Genomic DNA, 18,332 nt, shown 5'->3' with positions numbered 1-18,332 from the left:
AAGTCAATGCCTAGTCTGGGATGCTGATGGAAACCCTTATTGATATATTTTTATGTCCAGTTCATGTACTCTGGATGACAACCCTTATATAACACCCCTCTCTTAGAATCCCCCTGACCCCACTGAGCCAAGAAGTAGGTTTGTTTTGCAAATTAAAAGGTTTATTTGAAAAATTAACAAGATATATATCAGACTTTTATAATAAATTAATAATTGATATCACACTTATGGATATAATGTTGATCCACAATGGGTAATCTGGCACTAGCACACTTCTTTACAATCAATGAGGAGTTAGTATAGGATGGATAAGGTAGCAAAAATACTTTTATGGTTTCAAGGGAAAAGCAAGGAGGAATAAAATGCAGTACAGAAATAACTTGATATGATTTTAGCAAAAGATAAGATAATCACTTTTTCTCTGGCAATTCACCCCCCCTATGCAATGTAAGAAATGGAAGGAGAGCACACAGTCATCAAGAATACCAACAAAAATGCACTACAAAATGCAGTTCCCCCCTAGCAAGCTTAGAGAAAAACAGGTAAGATTTTAAAACACAGGCAAGATACTTTGATGTGGTTGCAATTAAGTGAAAAATACGCTAAAAAAGGCTTGTAATTCCCTATAGGGGGTTCAGGGTAGTTGATAGATACTTTGAATCAGTTCAGGATCACTTTAGCAATGCTCTATGAATGATTGTCAGGTTGCACATGAATTTCAGCAAGCAAAGCAAGAACAAATATTTTTACACGTGGCTGAAATTGAGCAAAATGTCAAATCTCTGGTTCTGCTCACAGCGGTCTGGGTCTGGTCTGCGGTTCCGGCAAAAGTTCTTGGCAAAGAATTCAAACAGCTCGCCCGGCTGTTGAATAGTTTGGTTAGGTTTGCTGGATTCTGAAAGCCTGCTGAGAATACTTTTGCTTGCAGTGGGCCTTCTAGGTTCAAAGGTCTGTAGTCTATGGGTCCCTGGTTCTGGTCTCTGTCTGGATGGGATGTCGGCCGTCAAAATGCTCCGAAGGAATGGAAAATGAATGTCTCTACCTGTTCCAGCAGTCTCTTTTTATGTGTTTTGGAAGTGGGTGGGTCGGCTCATTCTGCATGCCCAACCCTCTCAACTTATCATTGGCCCAGTTCTCCTCTTTCCCTTGATTGGGGGAACTGAGTTGTGAGTCAGAGTGATGAGGTAGGTTTATGGTCAGAGGATCCACCCCTTGTCAATTTGCCCACAACTCTATATTTGATTCAAATACATATTTCCCAGATACACAAGTGGTTGACATTACATGTACATATTACAGATGAATTAAGACAGGTCTCTGTTCAAGCCCCATGTTCCTGCGAGCTGGGATTCAGAAATGACAACATTTTGCGCTTTTTGGTCGGTTTACCAATATCGGACATTTACCAAAAATTACACAAATGTGCGCAAGGAGTATGGACATTAATTGATGAAGTGTCAGATTTTTAACATGCAGACATTTGGAGTAAGACCCTATTTTCCACTAGCAACCCCCAGAATACACCACAGGGTCCTAACACCTCTTAAAACGTGCACAGACAAATCACCAGAATAATGATATTACTTATATAATTCTGACAAGTCCGTACTATGAATTATAATGGTTGTGTTGAGCTATCCCTTGATAGTGCGCCGAAAAATAATGGAATGGCAAGTAGTGATGATTAATCAATTCCTGTTTATTTTTGTGATGTTAGAGCCTTTGTGGATGACACGTGTTTCGGCAGAGCTGCCTTTATTGAATCCAGGCTATATAGATAGCTCATAAGTCACTGCATAATGCATAAAGGTGCTGAAGTTCACAGGGATGGATCCCACCTGATACAAAGAAGTCCTCCGTATGTACGAGTGTCCTGTCTTTTTTTAATTATGCTCTGGCCCAGATGGGTGTGGTTTAGGTTCCAAAGCACATGGGGGAAGCTTCTGTCTGTCCCCGCCTCCAGCTCAGGTGGCTCCCAGAGGCACTTCTCCTCCCACTTCTCCCAAGAGGAAGCTATTTTATGACCCCCACAATATAACATTTGCCTGAGCCCAGGACAGTGCATTGTTCTGTGTCTCTGCCCTCTGCAGGTGCCCCTCCCCTAATCTAATCAGAGAGGTGTCATCTCCTTTTGGTGGGGAAGCAGGAGGCAGCCAGGCCTGGGAATGCAGTTTGATCAAGTTTCAACTCCTGTCGGGGGTTGTTGCCGGGCAGAATTTGCTCTCTTTAAGCCAGGCTTCACTCCTGTCAGAGTTTAGACAGCTTGCGCCGGCTTGTGTCCAAAGCCGGTACTGCACCCATTTTTGGGAGTTGTCTTGAATTTAACAGGAGAATTTTGCTATTGTTTTGATGGGCATCCTTACAGTAGAGTGGTGATGTGGAACCCCCCACAAGAAGGTTGAATCTTTAAGTCAATGATTTTAACAAATTCTTGACATTAAGAAAATGAATTCCCAACAGCTCTGGGTTGCTTTTGGCAATCAGCATTGCCATTTGTAGCAGGGCTTGGATGCATGGGTAAAAACATCCCACAGCATAACACCCCTACCCTTGCATTAACCATAACAACCTCATTTCCTCTACAGCACCTCCCCATTCAATGTTCAGTGTTCCGCTGATTTCCTGCTATGGCTGTGCTATGGAGAACCCTGTGATGCATACTGTTACGTGTCTTTCTGTGCAGTGAACAAGTCAGAACAAATGCTGGGTATTCCCACAGAGAATGAAAGGCATCAAGGGGCGATGTCGCCATGAACACCTTTCTCCCCTCTCCGCCCCAGCTTCATTGTCAATGTTATGCTATGTTATGTTATTGGACATTTCTAAAGCTCAATATTGCCCCAGCAGTTCATTCCTGGTACTAAAACACTGACGTATCAGCCAAGATCAAGGCAGCTCACTGATGCTAAAATAGGCAGCTCTTCCACCACCTCCCAAATGCAACATTGTGTCTATTTGTTCTGAAGCAAATCAGGACTGTGTTTCATAAGGCTGTCACAATACAAGATAATGCCCTACCACCCCATTTAGGTTTAAAATGGTATTACCAAGTGTGTGTATCCTGACTGTAATAGGTAAAACACGTAAATGAGAGCAGTACCCCGACTTTTGTGGCAACAACTGGTAAATCATCTCATCTACTCCCTTCTTCCTGCTACTCAATCTGGCTTTCGGACAGCACATTCTACTGAGACTGCTCTTCTTCATGTGTCTGATTCTTTTCGCTCTGCCGGGCATAACACACTCTCCTCTATCTTAATTCTTTTTGATCTTTCGGCAGCTTTTGACAAGGTTGATCATTCTACTCTCATCTCTACTCTTTCTTCCCTTGGGTTTTCTGGGTCAGTTCTTGATTGGTTTCATTTCTAGCTCTCATCTCGTATTACACAGTTTCTTGTTCAGGTAACTCTTTTTCTCCCGTCCATTACTCTATGGAGTTCCCCAGGGCTCTGTCTTCAACCCTCTTCTATTTTCTATTCATGCCATCCCTCTTGTTTCACTTATTATAAACTCTGTTGCCAGCTCTAGGCTCACAATGTTCAAATTGTCCTGTCTTTTTCTCCTTTCTGTGGCTTCCCTTCACACCCACATTTCCTCAGTCTCTCAGCCATCCATTCTTGCATGTCTCCCTGCTATCTTGCCCCTAATGCATCCAAACCATCCAAAACCACACAAAACCAACATTCCCTATTTCAGCCCGGCGTCTCCCTCTCCCTTAGTCCCTGTCTCTTCAGTCTCTTTCAAAGAGAGAAATGAGCGGGCACCACTTGGTAATAAATCCACTTCTATCGGATATACAAAATTGTAAAAAAAGAAAAATCTTGTTCAAGATAGTTTATGCCAAAAATTCAAAAGGAGCTGGCTGCGATGAGTCTGGAGACACCCTGACTCAAAATACATGTATAGCAGGAGACCAAGTAAAATACTAAGTCACGCAGCCGCTCTCTGTAGAACCCAACTTGGGTATGTAGTTCGTCAAAGTTAATGTCGATTAGAACATGTGGCAACAGTAATGCATTTGGTTAGAAAAGAAAAAAGTATTTCGTTGTTTTTCAGAATTATTTTTATCAAAAGCGATCACAAGGTAGAGAAGTCAATAATATTTTCTTAGTGAGGAAGTAATTGCCACAATTTATTAATGAATCGGACCATAAATGCCAATGCATTCGGAAAACAATTTCCTTCATCAGGGCCAGTCTGAAAGTAATACATTGGAGTTCAAAATCAAATTAAACGAATCCATAACATACAGCATAATAATGCATAAACATAAAGCATAAGTGTCATACAGAATAATAATGAAGCAAAAAACATACCATCCAGTTGTAGTTTCAAAAGAAGGTAAGTTGTCAAGAAGAAACAAATAAAGAAAGAAAAAGTAAGTGACTGGTTGGTATTGATGTAAGATTAAATAATCTAATGGAGAAAGGCTTTTTACCTGAGTATGGTAACTCGCAAGGTAAATAAGTGGCACAGAGTAGACATAGAAGCCATGGGGTGTTCGTAGGGACTGCCTGACAAGTAATCAGGGCAGAAGAAAAGCCTTCACTGCTGTGGGCAAAAGAAAGCTGTTATAATTATAGGTGGAAGGCTGGTACGTGCGAGGGAACCCAGGAGTATTAGGAAGCTTAGCGTGTATCACACAGGAAGGGTGTAGTCCTTCTGCTGCCAGCGAGTGAAGACTGAGGCTGCCGCATCGAAGAGTTGCCTTAGCAACGTTTTCTTTTATAAGCACATGACCGCATTGCGTCCCGAATGGGCGCGCGGTCAAAAACTGAAGCTGCTATCAAGCCAATGAGCTTGATACATTGTAATTAAAACAATTATCTGGCCTAATGTTTTAATGAAGCTAATTGTCATGTGCAAAAAAAATAAAAACCCACATGCATAGAAATAGAAGAAATACTCAAAGAAAAACAGGTTTATAAATGAAAAAGAAGCATGCGTATCAACAAGTGAAAACACATAAATAAATGATAAACAATATTGTGCAGCCCTGCTGCAGTTGGTGACGTCAAAAAGCGGCACCTCGGGTCCCAGACTGGAGGTCCAGGTTGTGCGGCAGGGTTGCTAAGTGGTCCACAACATTTTAAGTTAAGGTAAGTAACTGCAATATGAATATATCAATCAATGATAAACAATATTGTGCAACCCTGCAGCAGTTGGTGTCGTCAAAGGGCGGCACCTCGTGTCCCAGACTGGAGGTCCAGGATGTGCGGCAGTGTTGCTAATTGGTCCACAACATATAAGTCGAGAAAAGTAATCGAGATGAGAGGGCGATAGAGCATACTGAATCTAGGAAGACAGTAACATGATCATATACAGTATTATCTGGGGACATAGCAATCATAACGGTAGGCATAACACTAGACCATAGATAACAGTGATAATTAATTTCCTCATTAAGCCCATTGGGGGCTAAGCTGCCAAGTTTATCAATCCAAAAGGTCTCTCTGCGGTTGAGCTGCAGACCCAAGTCCTCATGCGGATTCTTCTTTGTCAGTACTTCCAGAATCAAAAATCTTATCTGTGTAAGGTTATGACCATTTTTGACCCAGTGGCAGGCCACGGCTGAATTAGTATTGGCATTACGGATACAGGACCAGTGTTCATTCCACCGTGTTTTGGCCGTTCTTGTGCATTGACCCACATAGTATTTTCCACATGGGCATTTGATACCATAAATGGTGTTAACACTGTCACAGGTCCTAAATGTTTAAAGGAGGATCTTCTTCCCCATACTTGGATGGTAAATGACATTACCCTTGATTACTGAGTTACAGTTAATGCATTGAAGACAAGGAAATGTGCCGGTCCGTTGTGTAATAGGTTCTTTAATGGTGGTCTCGTGTGCACCAATTTCGTCTCTGAGATTCTTACTCCGCTGATAGGCAAACACAGTTAATTCACTGAATTGACTCTGTACTCTTGTGTCATTCTTAAAGATCCTCCAGTCTTTCTTGATGGTTTTCTTGATCTTGTTACTTTGAACAGAGAATTTGGATATGTAAACTGGTGACTTCAACTCTCTCTTGCTTTTTTTGTTTTGGGTGGATAGTAGAGTCTCGCGTTCAAGGGTATTAACCCTTACAGCTGCTGTGTTCAGTTCTTCTTGTTTGTAACCACGTGCAAGAAATTTCTCCTTCATCTCATCTCAGATGTCGCCTGATACGATTACTTTCCTCGACGTTCTAATCAAGAAGCAAGCAACTGGCTACAGCACCACCCTGTTTCGCAAATCTACGGACCACAATAACCTTTTGCACCACCTAAGTTTTCATCAACCTAGTCTGCTCAAAAACCTCCCATACAGCCAACTGTTACGTGTTAAAAAGATTGTCAGTGATCCAAATGACTGTATATCACAACAACTAGAGATGAAGGAGACATTTCCTGCACGTGGTTACAAACAAGAAGAACTGAACACTGCATCTGTAAGGGTTAATACCCTTGAACGCGAGACTCTACTATCCACCTAAAACAAAAAAAGCAAGAGAGAGTTGAAGTCACCAGTTTACGTATCCAAATTTTCTGCTCAAAGTAACAAGATCAAGAAAACCATCAAGAAACACTGGAGGATCTTTTAGAATAACACAAGAGTACATAATCTATTCAGTGAATTACCTGTGTTCGCCTACCAGCGGAGTAAGAATCTCAGAGACTAATTGGTGCACACAAGTCCACCCATTAAAGAACCTATTAAACAACGGACCGGCACATTTCCTTGTCTTCACTGCATTAACTGTAACTCAGTAATCAAGGGTAATGTCATTTACCATCCAAGTATGGGGAAGAAGATCCTCCTGAAAACATTTGGGACCTGTGCCAGTGTTAACACTATTTATGGTATCAAATGCCCATGTGGAAAATACTATGTGGGCCAATCCACAAGAACGGCCAATATACGGTGGAATGAACACCGGTCCTGTATATGTAATGCCACTAACTCAGCCGTGGCCCGCCACTGGGTCGAAAATAGTCATAACCTTACACAGATAAGATTTTTGATTCTGGAAGTACTGACAAAGAAGAATCCGCATGAGGACATGGGTCTGCGGCTCAACCACAGAGAGACCTTTTGGATTGATAAACTTGGCAGCTTAGCCCCCAGTGAGCTTAATGAGGAAATTAATCATCACTGTTATCTATGATCCAGTGTTATTCCTACTGTTATGATTGCTATGTCCCCAGATAATACTGTATATGATCATGTTACTGTCTTTCTAGATGCACTATGCTCTATCTCCCTCTCATCTCGATTACTTTTCTCGACTTATATGTTGTGGACCAATTAGCAAACCTGCCGCACATCCTGGTCCTCCAGTCTGAGACCCAAGGGGCCGCCTTCTGATGTCACCAACTGCAGCACGGCTGCACAATATTGTTTATCATGTTTTGTTTATCATTTATTTATGTGTTTTCACTTGTTGATGCGCATGCTTCTTTTTCATTTACAAACATGGTTTTTTTTTAGTATTTTTTCTATTTCTATGCATGTGGGTTTTTATTTTTTTGCACATGACAATTAGCTTCATTAAAACATTAGGCAGATAATTGTTTTAATTACAATGTATCAAGCTCATTGGCTTGATAGCAGCTTCAGATTTTGACCGCGGGCCTATTCGGAACGCGATGCGGTCACGTGCTTATACAAGTAAACGTTGCTAAGCCAACTCTTCGATGCGGCAGCCTCAGTCTTCGCTTGCCGGCAGCAGAAGGACTACACCCTTCCCGTGTGATACACGGTAAGCTTCCTAATACTCCTGGGTTCCCTCGCACGGACCAGCCTTCCACCTATAATTATAACAGCTTTCTTTTGCCCACAGCCACAGAAGTGAAGGCTATTCTTCTGCCTTGATTACTCGTCAGGCAGTCCCTACGAACACCCCATGGCTTCTATGTCTACTCTGTGCCACATATTTACCTTGTGAGTTACCATACTCAGGTAAAAAGCCTTTCTCCATTAGATAATTTAATCTTACATCAATACCAACCAGTCACTTACTTTTTCTTTCTTTATTTGTTTCTTCTTGACAACTTACCTTCTTTTGAAACTACAACCAGATGGTATGTTTTTTGCTTCACTATTATGCTGTATGACACTTATGTTTTATGTTTATGCATTATTACGCTGCTTGTTATGGATTTGTTTTAATTTGATGTTGAACTCCAATGTATTACTTTCAAACTGGCCCCGATGAAGGAAATTGTTTTCCGAAATGCATTGGCATTCATGGTCTGATTCATTCATAAGTTGTGGCAATTACTTCCTGACTAAGAAAATATTAGTGACTTCTCTACCTTGAGATCGCTTTTGATAAAAAATAATTCTGAAAAACAATGAAAGACTTCTTTCTTTTCTAACCAAATGCATTACTGTAGCCACGTGTTCTAATCGGCATTAACTTTGACGCTCTACATACCCAAGTTGGTTCCTACGGAGAGCAGCTGCGTGACTTAGTATTTTACTCGGTCTCCTGCTATACACTCTTCAATCTCTTTCCCCATTTTATATTCCACTGTCTTCTTCTGCTCTCAATCTTGCTGTGATCTTTGATTCTAATCTTAATTTTTCTCACCACTTCTAACACTTGCCATTTCCATCTCTTGAATTTACCTAAGATTCCCTTTTCTTTCTTTCTCTGCTGCAAAAAGTATTATTTTCTCTTCTGTTTTCTAAGGCCTTAATTATTGCTCTGCTATGTTAGTTGGCCTTCCCGCATCTCATCACGCCCCCCACATCTATCTTTTGAACTCTTCTATCTGTCTTCCATTTCATTAACCACCTTGCTCTTCTCTAAGAAAGTAACTTCTATCTCTCGTCTAGCTTTTGACACTCGTCTCCATTTCCACTTTCTCAATTGTCTATAAATGTTATCATCGTCTTGCTCCCCCCTATCTCTCTGCCCTTTCTCTCCCTATATCCCTGCTTGTGCTCTTTGTTCTCAAACCTTCACCTCTGTTCACCTAAACACCTTGCGCTCCTTCACACTTCCGCTTGACCTCTCTTCTGGCCCCAAAGCTCCGGAATACCCTTTCCTCTAATATCCCTGCTTCTCTCTTCTTCCATATATTTTGCTCTCGCCTTAAGGCTCATCCTTAACTCCTTTTTTCTTATTTCTGACTTACTTCTCTTCATTTGCCCATATAATTTGTACCGCTTTGGTTATTATGTAAAGCACCTTGGCGAAGGCACTCTATAAATGTCAATCAAATACATTTGAAAAATGGTGAATGCTGGACAAACCTCTACACAATATCCATACAAAAGACAAACCTGCTTTCTTTTTCAAAGCTTGTTTGGGAAGTTAAGGTATAAGAACACAAGGTGAACTCGAATGACCTTCAGAAACATGGGTTGGTTGGGAGTTCCTTCTGCGGGCGCTTGGCATTCACTGAATCAGCCGCCCTCCTTCGATGGCTGTAATTAATATGGCATGCCAACGATCATGCCTCATTTTCCATCAAACACTATTCAAGCGCACACAAAGACTTCTTAATTATCTGCTGTTCATGTTCTCTCGAGCAGGAGTTTTTTTCACTGAATTTACCAGGAAGCGATGTGTCCACTTGGTGACAGCCCTTTACACATGTGTTGGTGTGTGCCAACCCGTTGACAGAATCTGTTGGCACACAAAGAGAGGGAAGTAGAAAATGGACTAGATGCTATCTTTATTTGTGTATGTATTTATTGCTGAGGCATAAAGACCACCCTCCGTGATGGCATTCAGCTTGTGGTGCCATTTATGTGGAAGAGTGGAGGAAATGAGGAATCAGTCGCTCCTCCAATCAAAAATGGCTGAAAGAAAATCAGCAGTGATGTCCATCTCTACCCCCAGCACATATACCAAGAGAATGAGAGAGGTAGGTGCCGGGAGTCAAAAGGTTAACCATATTAGAATAGGATAAGGAACAACATTAACACATATTAGAGCATATGGGTTGTCCAACTCCTGGCATCGAGGGCCCGGGGTGCTGCCTTATTTCAGGTTATCCCTCATTCAAATTCATGAGGACAAGTGTACATACATTTAGAATCATTGTTTGCAAATGTATCTCATGAATAATAATGAGGGATGTCTGGAAAACCCGACATGGATCTGGCCCTCGAGACCTGGAGTTGGACAACCCCTATAGTCTGGACTCCAGGCACTAATCTTATACTTCTATACTTCTCATTTACTTTTCGACTCTATTTCCAAATTTCTAGCCAACAAGCAAGCCTACAATGGATGCTCAACCCCCCTTTCAAGGCTCTATTTCAAGCGTCCCTTTATCATGTTTAGACACTGGACACTGGTAAAGAAGAGGGGGACAAAGTCCTTCACAATAAATCCCTGGAGAGAGATTCCTTTGTCCCCCATCTCATTATAGCCCCTGCCGCCATGCTCTTTAGACTGCCACGTGACCTATGTCCTCGTTAGAGGCCCTCACTAATTGGTCAGGACAACTAACCTGGGCATCGGTCAAATAAACAGCAATCAAGCTCCATGTTGCAGACTCTAACATATTTGGGGTGTGAGTGGGAGTCATCAGTTTGCAATTCCTTGCTTATATGACATAGATATGTAAAGTAATTGACCAATGGGGTCACCAGCGGCCTTGTGAGACGAGGAGTTGGCCCATGCATTCCAGGGAGATTTGGGATAGGTTTGCACCAGTGCACCATACGCTCCCAAGGAGTTTACAAGTACACCTGATGGACCTGTTGGCAGTGAGTATGAATATGTTATTGTGAGAAAATGCTGCAGAAGTAAAATGATGAGAAGAAGCAAAAGCACCTACTCAGCCCCGCAATATTACTACTAACCTAGCAGCGACAGGAACACCCCAACAGTTATACTTGATTTGCCTCTTGTAATAACGTGGAGGGGTGCTGGGGAGGTGGCGGGTGGCCGGTAGCTTATACTCTTCAGGTGGGCTGTGAGCTAGTACAGAGGCAATCCTTACAATGATAGGACAGAAGGCACCAAAATAAAGAATCCTCCAACCAGGGCTCTATAAAATAGAATCTCTCACTAAACCAACACAAATGAACACAACTAGTACAAACCATACTGACCTGTCCCTGCAAGCAGAACAACAGAGAAATCAGACTACAAAAAAAAGGGGCTCTTCAGGGCTATATCCAGGGGTCACCAGGCACACATTTCAGCAGCAAAATGTCAACAATAGTTTTTTTCCAATTAAACGCCCTTAACACCTGCATGGTGCTAAGAGTAGTCAATCAAAACAAATAAAAATATCATTGAGTGTGGTGCTGTGCCATGCCATACTTTCCGAAGTCTGTTTCTTTGTTGATAATGTCACAGTCATGTACAGAGAACACGGCTTTCAGGAAAACAGTGTGGTGCGGAAATACGCTGCAAGGTACGTTTTCTTTTCACCAATTAAATGCCCTTTAACACCAAAATGTAAACAACACATCTATGACCTTGCGGTGTGGCACTGTGCTGTGCCATACTTTCTGAAAACCATTTATCTGTTCATGAACATTCAAGAACTCAGAACACCAGGGCCGGCCTTAGAGGAATCAGTGCCCTGGGTGAATTGGCGCCCCTCCCGCCCCCCACGGGTCAACAGGGGGTGCGTAGGGGAGGCAGGTTGCGCCACATTATTTTTATACCACCTCGCACCGGTGCCTTGCAGGGAGCTAATTATTTGAATAGGACGCTCATGCTAATGCATGAGCGCCCTATTCCAATGCAAACCGCCTCGCTTACGCGTCGGAGCAAGGAGGTAATCACGTGAATCATGTGAATAGGGTACTAATGAAAAGCATCAGCACCATATTATTATTAAATGCACCCAGCCGCCACAGACACATTTAATAACAAAAGGCCGTCTTCCTTGCCTTCTCCCACTACCCCAGCTCGGGGGAGCCCTTGAAAGACTTCCCCGAGCTGGCATGGTGGGGGGCTAATTGCGCCCTGGGGGGGCTTGGCGCCCCAGCCTACCCTAGGGCCTGCTCTGCGCAGCACGGCTGAGTTTCTAATAATTAGCGGGTCTCCACCCAGTCTTTTCCACCCGCTGGGTGAGCACATTTGGGCTACAGGAATGCCAGAATGCCAAGGTGGATGATTAGGATGTCCCAGCCAGTGCAGAATTGATATCATGCTGAGATGAACATCTTGCATCCAACATATATCTAGTGATGGACTCCAACGTGATCCAAACACCATATAGTGCGATGTGCACCTGATAGTACATGTTGTGAACTGCTTACACTTGTCCATTTGCCCCAGTTTCGTGTTGACCATGAAGGTCTGTTATGCTTTGCAAGATGGTGGGCCTAACTGTCTGTTGACTCCTTTATCCTGACTGAGGACAGGGGGCTACAGAGAAGGCACACAGTAAGCATGTACATGACCCGAACTAAGGTACTACATGGCAACTCTTGTAAGTGCATTTTTAGCAAATTTTTAGCTATTCATCACTATGACCTATACTTAAGTGAAAGCCTGACTACTGACCCAACACTCCCAGCGATACTTATGCTGTGTAATCATGTAAGTATGCTGTGTAATAATGAAATTGTGTGTATGTGTACAGTACCCCTCTTTAATTTGCAGCACTAGCACCCCAGGTGATTGTTACATTTGTAAATAACCTGTGTTTGTGTTATTTTCGTTGTTTTTCTTTGTCCCTGTTCTATGTCCCACTTTTACCCCTCCATAAACTAACTCACAACGTGCATATTTGTGTAATTGTGCAGGCCCATTTCGGTGGAATGCCTCCGGCATCTGTAAATGCGCTATTGTAAGTCATTTCCGATGCTAATTAATATGACCATTCTTCAAATATGTACAAAAAAACCTATAGAAATCCAGCAAAAACCATATTGAAAAAATGTATGTGGACCCTTTTCAGGAACAGCTCCCTTCTCTAACACTGCTTCAGCCCAACATCCACCTCTGGTGTCAACTGAATAGAAATCAAAAGAATGGAGTCCCAGACCTCACCCTCTGATCTGCGGACGGCCCTCCCCGGTGGCGTATATTGATGCCTGGAGTCATTTGTTGCCCGCGCAGATGCAGATTTCCAATTCGTGTCACTTAGGCATGCATCAATCAGTGGGAGTAAATCCTGCATAGCGTAGCTCGCGTCGCTGCGGCATTATGAATGAGATCAGCTGGGATAATGACATTAATTACCACCGGGCCGACAACCATAAATCTTATCCTGTGGGTGCTGAGCAGGAAAGGTGACATGAAAGGTACTGAGATGCACACGGCACCAGTCTGCGGAGGAAACAGCGCAGCCTGGCACCGGCCATGTCTTTGTCTTGTCACTGGCCAGGGACTCCATGCCAACTTAGGGGGCATGCTCAGCGATCTTCCATAAAGCCCACCTTTAGCTACAAATGTACTGTTTTTCATAAAGCCCTTAGCTACTGTTGAGAGGGTTCAGGCCAGGGGAGGCAATCTGCCCAGCACCCTGAATTTGCTCAAGTTTGTAAGCTGACCTGTTGGTTTCCCAACCTTCCCTATATCACTAAAGGACGTATCATCAAACAGTGTTATTGGGCTCTGCTTTCTGTAGAAACAGACCTAAACACTGTAAGAGGATTCAATTCAACACTACAGCTAAGTCAATGCCTAGTCTGGGATACTGAATGGAAACCCTTATTGATATATCTTTATGTCCAGTTCATGAGTTCTGGATGACTACCCCTATATAACACCCCTCTCTTAGAATCCCCCTGACCCCACTGAGCCAAGAAGTAGTTCTGTTTTGCAAGTTTAAAAGGTTTATTTGAGAAATAAAACAAAACATAGATACCACACTTTTATAGTAAATTAATAATCGATATCGCCCTTATAAATATAATGTTAATCAACAATGGGTAATCTGACACTAGCACACTTCTTTATAATCAATGAGGAGTTAGTATAGGATGGATAAAGTAGCAAAAATACTTTTATGATTTCAAGGGAAAAGCAATGCGGAATAAAATGCAGTACAGAAATACTTGATATGATTTTTAGCAAAAGATAAGATAATCACTTTTTCTCTGGGAATTCACCCCCCTCCCCTATGCAATGTAAGAAATGGAAGGAGATGGAAAGAGGAGCACACAGTTCTCAGGAATGCAATCAAATACAATACGAAATTCAATTCCCACCCCAGCAAGCTTAGAGAAAACCGGTATGAGTTTTAAAACACAGGCCCAAGTGCTTTGAATGTGGTGGCAATGAAGTGAGAAATATGCTGAAAATGCTTTTAATTCCCTTTAGGAGGTTCACGGTGAGTGAGAGATACTTGGGATGAGCTCAGGTTCACTTTAGCAATGATTCAGGGATGGTTATTAAGAGACAAACACATTTTTAGCAAAGGAAAGCAAAAAGCTGCTATCTTTTTACAGGTAAAGAAATCAGGCCAAATCGCAAATCGCGGCAAAATTCGCGAGTGCATGAATCGTGATTACGGCAAAAGTATAAGGAGTAGCAAGTCGGTTCTAGGTTCGTTGGAACGGTTCCAGAGATATGAACGATGTTGTAAAGGTCGTTTTTCCGATTTAAAGTAAAAACAAAATGACAGGTGACAGCTTGCAGCTGCAGAATTGACAGGTGACAGGTGACAGTTGTGCAGCTTTAAAAATGACAGATGACACGATTTCTAGGAGGCAGTTCTACTTAGGTTAAAATAGTTTGGATTAGATTATTTTAACTAAGAGTTCTGCACAGTTCAGCTAGGTACTCACAATATAAATTTGAAATAGGCCTCGCCACGGATCTGGTCAGGTTTTGGACTGGACTCCGGTTCTGATCTCGGCATTTCACAGTGATCTGGGTCAGCTCTCTGGTTCTGCTCACAGCGGTCTGGGTCACTCTGGATCTCTGGTCTGGTCTCTGGCAATTGTTCTTGGCAAAAGAATTCAAACAGCTCGCCCGGCTGTGGAAGAGTTTGCAAATGATTTTAAGGTTGCTGAGGCCTGCTGAGCAAAGTTCTCAGTTTGTTGGTTTAGGCCCTTGCTTTAAGTTCTGAAGTAAAGTTCTGGTCTTTGGAGATTGATGGATTTGAAGTCTGGATCTCTGGATGTAAAGTCGTCGGTCAGCATGCTCCGCAGCAAATGGAATTGAATGTCTCTACCCGTCCCAGCAGTCTCTTTTTATGTGTTTTGGAAAGTGGGTGTGTGCGTTGGTCATAACTAAACCTGCCCCTCTCACTTGTCATTGGCCCAATTCTCCCCTCTCCCATGATTGGGGGAAGGAAATGTGAGTCAGAGTGATGCTGTAGGTTTTATGGTCAGAGGAACCTCCCATTGTCAGATTGCACACAAATCTATTTCTGACCCAAATACATATTTATCTATGCACCATTTTTCTAATATTATAGGTCCAGTTAACATATTTTCTGTAGCACCAAACCATCCGATCCCTGTCTTTGTACGATGTCGTGTCCACTGATGACAGAATTTTCCCCTTTTCATCCAGATAACGACCTCTAAACCTTTCCAGATTTTACACAAATGTGCAGCAGGGATATGGGTTACAGATGACAAAGTGTCAGATTTTTAACATGCAGAAATTTGGAGTGAGACCCTATTTTCCGCTAGCAACCCCCCAGAATACACCCCAGGGTCCTATCACCTCTCAAAATGTTCACAGAAAAATCGCAAAAATAATGATATTACTTATATAATTCTGACAAGTCCGCACTATGAGTTATCTATCTTTTTAAAATTATGCCCTGGTCAAAAAGGGGTGTGGCTTCCCACCTCACAGGGTGGAATAACTGGTTTATCCACTTCCCCCAAGCTCAGCTGCTAGCAGAGGCACTGCCCCTCCCAGTTTCCCCTAAGAGGAAGCCACTTTACGGCCCCCCAATATAACATTTGCCTGAGTCCAGGACAGGCCTTTGTTCAACTCCCTGTAGTCCCCAGCTGCTCCACCCCTAATCTAATCAGAGAGGTGACAACTCCTTTTGCCACGGGGAGTGGCTGAGCAGGTTTCAACTCCTGTCGGGGGTACTTGTCAGGCAGAATCCAGTTTCATTAAGCCAGGTTTCAGCTAAATGTCACTTTTTGTTCCCAGTTTTCTACATTCAAATCAAACTGACAATTTTTACATATACATTAAATAATTACTTCCTTCAAGTCATTTCAGAATATAGTTTTACATTGTATCTACCTCTTAGCAAGTCTTTCCTTGGTCTGGTTTTGTTTCATTTGTTCAGTTTTACACAAAAAATTCTGGTGGTTTTAAAACGCCGGCTTTCTGATAGTGGTGAGTACTGGTAATGCAACCATTTTTGGGATTGAGAAAATGAATTCCCCACAGTTCTGAGTTGCTTTTTTGGCAATCAGCATTGCTATTCCCAATGGTTTCAGGCTACTGTGTGTGTAGCCCACTGATGGTTTTAGGCAGTGCCCTCCTGTGCTCACAACATAGGCAAAAATGGGTGGCAGCCTATTCTTCATGTTTTCCCTGTGCACTCTCTGGGGAGTTCTGGCCATCATGATGTTTTCCATGCCAGTACTGCAGTTTTATTGTAGGGCTTGGATGCATGGGTAAAAACATCCCACAAGCCCCCCCTCTTGCGATGGCCATTCTGTCCTTTCACTGATGGAACTCGCAAGATCTGGGATGTTCGCCTCCTCTTCTTCCAATTCCGTAGGTGGCACAGTTCAGCATCTTTTCCTCCCTCCAGTCGATCAATCAGTTCTCCTTGCTGGTCCTGATGGGAGGATTGGGCGGTACCCAGGGCCCCTTGGGTCTCTGCTCCGGGTCTCCGGATCGTCCTCCTTGGCCAGTCTCCAGGTTTTCTTTCTCCTAGGACGACAAAGGAAAAGCGGCAATACCTATTTGTAGACATTTTTCCATCACTACTAATGGTGTGGCAGACATATACATTTTATACTTTAACATACCTAACATTTTACTTTTGAGATACAAGTTATCATTCAAAGACAGTGGCTTTCAAGAGTATAATATTTTAGAGACTATGGGCCTCATTACACGGATGGCGGAGAACCATGGCGCTATTAGCGCCATGGTTCATGCCGGTAAAATACCGGCACCGTCTTGGTGGAAAGGGGAATTACCGCCCAATTCCAAGTTTGGCGGGGCGGTAATTCCCCCTTCCACCATTGCCCTTCCCCATTCCCATTTTTTCCCCATAGGGCTCAATGGGAATGGGGAAGGCGCTAATTACCGTACCGCAAATTGCAGTACAGTAATTAGCTCCCTGGGTCCCTTTGCGGGTTGGTTTTTAACGCCTGCAAAAAGCAGGCGTTAAATCCCCCAACCCGCAAAGGGACCTCGTAGTAAGGCGGTAAGGATTTACCGGTACCGGTATTTTACTGGAACTGGTAAATCCTTACCGCCATCCGTGTAATGAGGCCCTATATGTGGGATATTTTAGGGTTGGAACTGAATTAATCTGGAGCGGTCCCCTCTGGTATTGCAGAGGACTCCTCCAGTTGCTGCAAAGTGTGCCTGGGATGGCTACACTTTAGCTGGTTAATATGGACCCACTTGTCTTCCCCTTCCGCCAGACTGCCTTTGGGGATGCAGATCTTATAGGCAACAGGGGAGATCTTGTCTATAATTTCAAACGGTCTCTTCCATGTAGGCAAGAATTTTCGCCGTTTGGCCTGGTTCCTTTGGAAATTGTATAGATAGACCCGATCACCCACCTTATATTCCTTTTGGGTAGTTTTTAAATCATAGTGGGTCTTCATGCTCTCGGCTGATCTTTCTAGATTCCGCTGAGCATAGGCAAAAGCATGTTGAAGGTGTTTCCTTAAATTCTCCACATACTCATGAGTTGTGGAGGCATTTATCAATGTTTGCTCTTGGGTTCTGTAGAGCAAATGCTGGGGAAGCACCATCTTGCGTCCAGTCATCAACTCAAATGGTGACATTTTGGTTGCAGATGAAGGGGTAGATCTGATGGCCATTAGGACCAGAGGTAATCAGATATCCCAACTTGGCCCAGAATCTGCCACAAACTTTTTTAAAATGCTCACAATGGTTCGGTTATATCTCTCCACTGCTCAAGAAGAAGTTGGCTTGTAAGCCATGTGTAGCTTCCTTTTAACCCCCAGTATCTCCCACATCTTTGTCATTACTTCACTGGTGAAGTGGCTACCCCTGTCTGACTCAATCCTTTGAGGTAGACCAAAACGGGAAAAGATGTGGTTAATCATCAGGGCAGCTGCTGTTTCCGCCTTGCAGTTAGGGGCTGGGAGACATTCCACCCACTTGGTAAACAAGCATGTAACGGTCAACATGTACTTGTTTCCTCAATACGAGCGAATCACAGGGCCTACAAAGTCGATTTGCAAATCTGACCATGGCAGTGTCATCCCCCTCTTTTGGAGAGGC

Source organism: Ambystoma mexicanum, chromosome 5p, assembly GCF_040938575.1.
Source record: "Ambystoma mexicanum isolate Mex_15411 chromosome 5p, UKY_AmexF1_1, whole genome shotgun sequence".
Taxonomy (NCBI): domain Eukaryota; kingdom Metazoa; phylum Chordata; class Amphibia; order Caudata; family Ambystomatidae; genus Ambystoma; species Ambystoma mexicanum.
The sequence above is the reverse complement of the archived record's forward strand: the minus strand, read 5'-3'. Positions refer to the sequence as shown.